Source organism: Lucilia cuprina, chromosome 5 (assembly GCF_022045245.1).
Source record: "Lucilia cuprina isolate Lc7/37 chromosome 5, ASM2204524v1, whole genome shotgun sequence".
NCBI lineage: Eukaryota > Metazoa > Arthropoda > Insecta > Diptera > Calliphoridae > Lucilia > Lucilia cuprina.
The window spans coordinates 2396713-2400389 of NC_060953.1; positions in this window are offsets into that span (position 1 = coordinate 2396713).

Here is a 3677-nt window from a genome sequence, read left to right on the forward strand (position 1 = left end):
CTATAGACTAGACTATAGACTAGACTATAGACTAGACTATACTATAGACTAGACTATAGACTAGTCTATAGTCTAGTCTATAGTCTAGTCTATAGACTTGACTATAGACTAGACTATAGACTAGACTATGGACTAGACTATAGACTAGACTATGGACTAGACTATAGATTAGACTTTAGTCTATAATATAGACTAGACTTTACGCTAGACTATTGACTAGACTTAAAACTACACTATAGGATAGATTACAGAATAGAAGTAAGAAAGTTTTTTTTGTAAAATTAATATTTATAATTTTTTTTCAATAATAATTAAAATTTACCGTTTCTTAGGCTTTTTAGCTGTTAATTATCACTGTCATTATCATGCATTTAATATTCATTATTATTGGTATAATATTTAGTAACCTGTGACCAGTAAAATGAATGTACAAATGGTATGAGTTGCGTGTTCAAAATTGAACTAAATTTTCCCTTAATTAAAGGTATAATTTAACAAAAAAATTACGAGCAATAAAAAAAAACTTTAATAGCACGTGACAAATGAAGCAACAATTTAATACTTTGTTTGTGAAAAAAACCTCAAATCATTATGTTTTTAGTTGAAAAAAAAAATCAATTAAAATTATGACATGTTAAAGGTCAAGGATGTTGAAAGAAATTTAAGTAATTGAGGTGGATAATTTTTAGTTAAAATATTTTGTTACTGATTTAAATGTTGTTTTAATATATTTTTCTTTAATAACCTATTCAATTAATTTTTTATATTGTTGCAATGTTTTAAAGCAATATTTATTTTTTCCACAAAATGCGTGCTCTAAATAACAATTTAAATATTAAAATGTTTTTTTATTATTATTCTTTTTTTTTAGCGAAAAGTAAATAAACTGTAAAATAACAAATTTTGCAAAATTTATAAAACGAAACAACATTTTTATGCTAAATGAATTGCAAACAAATACAAAACACACATTTAGTGAAACATTCACACATGTGTCACGTAGATGACCTCACGCAACATTTGTTTAAGCTTTTTTTTTTCTTTTAGCATATAACTTAAACTACTAACATTATGGCACAGGATATGTTGACTTTGGTTAAAGGTATTTTAGAAGACTGTTCTTACAAATGAAACCCTTCAATATTTTGAAGAATGTGAAGTAATGTTTGTATTGGGTAAAATGCTTGATTTGTCACTTTGACGCCTTTTGGAAGATTAGTAGGTTCTTAAAAGCCTTACAAAAATGTTAAGATGTTTTGTTTGCCTGATGAGGGTAAAGACAGACAGACAGACAGACAGGAGTTTTTGGCCATAAAAACAATATTGCAATAATCACACAATTTATTTAGTTTACGACAGATGTGTCAAAATATCAAAATACAACTCATTTAGCAATAAAAACCAAAAGGCAAAAAAATTGTCTATTTATTTAGTCTTGACATGTTGCAGAATTTATATTGTTGGGTCGTTTTTATGTATGTGTGTGTGTGTTTATTTTGGAACAAAAGTTGTGCAGAGGGATTGTGGCAACATAATATGCTTTATGACAGTCTGATCATATGACTGGTGCAGTTTGTTAAATTTCGATTAAAATTTAGATTTTTGAAATGTTATTTAAGGAACCTTGTAGACTTTCATTAAGTCCTTTAAATTCATTTTTTATATATATTTCTTTTTTTAATAAAAGTTTTCAATTTCCCTTATTAAAGGATTTTCATTTCAATTTCCTTAAATATTTCAAAGCTTAAAGGCTATAAATTATTTCTACACAAAACATAATATGATGAGTATTTTTTCTATTAATTTATATCCCTTTTTGTGTTGTTAATGTATGAACATTATATATTTATTTATATTTTATTTTATATTCAGTTCAATGGAAAATAATTTAATGCCTGCATATTTTAATACAAATAATAATAAAAAAATACGCTCTTATAGACAGAAACTTGTACATAAATAACGAAAGTGTTTAAATTTCACATTTAATTTCAGTTAAAACGGATGTAGACACAGACACACACACTCATACACATATGTATATAGACATTTATTTGTACAAATATACACATATGTATGTATAACCCAGAAGTTCAGTAGGACAGTCCCCACCTACCTATATCTAACTATCCCTAGCTTTGGAGCATCCAGGTGATAAGCTAATTAAACATACGAGGATGTCAATCGTCACCCCATAGATTACAAAGAGACAGCAAAAAGCTACGTCCCTTCAAGAGCACACTTTCTTGCTTACAAGGGACAATTATTTTCGCCCTCGTTTACAAACAGAACATCCATGACGAAAGATGAAATAGAGCCAAGCAGGTGGTTAGACGTAAAAGGCAATCATTATCTTTTTTGGATGCATTGATCTTTGTCGAACAGCTGGGGTTTGACTGAATGGCTAAGTGTATGTATTATAGGCTTATACAACACACATACGTTTTTATTTAAAGATACTTACACACATATGTATGTCTGTATGTATGTGCTGCGTAGTTGTTTTAGGTCCATTTATCGTTAGATACCAGTTTTGTTAGTCGTCGTCGTCGTTGTTGTTATTTGTTCTTTTGGTCGAATACTCGCAGAAGAGGCTATAGAGCGAAAGTTATTTCTTCTTTAGGACATTTGAAATCAAATGGATTTCTATTTAACTTTCTACTTTACTAAATCCAGAAGTGCTGGAAAATATCTAGAAAAAAGCTTCTTTGGTATAATTTAAAAACATATATTGAGAAAAGTACGAGGGTTGTAAAAGCAGTAAAAGAAACAAAAAAGGAATAGTAACATAAAGATTAGTTCTTTAGTTTAAAGTTACAGCACCGTCTCTACAATCCTCGTAAGTAGACAACTACCAACTTATTAAATCGATGGATATTGCCACAATACTTCCACTTCTCTTTTTTAATAAAAAATATACACAACAAACTACTTTACGTTACAATACAAATGTTCAATGTACATAACGATGTCTCTGCCAAAGTAAATACATATGTATGTATGTATGTGTGTCTGCCTATGTGTGTATCTTTAAGTATGAATGTTTGAATATGTGTGTGCGTATTAAAACACGTCTATAGTTCTATAGTGTAAATGAAAGTGTAGAAAAAAATTCTTATTTATTCTACAAAAGATTTCAAACAAGAAAATAAATTTTATTTTCTTTATATTGTTGTTTGTATTGTTCGTTCGTTGGTTCGACCATTCGTTCATCTTATAAAAATAATATAGATAAATAAGATTGGATTTCAATAATTAATATTGATTTGTTGGAAACTGTAGATAGCAAAAAGAAAAATCTCATTATAGATTTGTTACAATTAGTTCATACAAAAGAAATAAATGAAATTGTAAGTAATTAAAAGTTATTGTAATGTGCGAGTGTGTATGTGTCTGATATCTGATTTAAAAATTTGAAATATTATTTGAAAATGTGAGATGAGTAGTGAAATAATTGAAAATAAATTAAATTGATTTGAGGGCAAAATATTTTAAGCTATCATAAATCAAACATCAGTGCACAGTGGGCAGGTCTTTAGTTTAGTACAAAGTTTAGTCTACTGTCTAGTCTATAGTCTAGTCTAGTCTATAGTCTAGTCTATAGTCTAGTCTATAGTCTAGTCTATAGTCTAGTCTATAGTCTAGTCTATAGTCTAGTCTATAGTCTAGTCTATAGT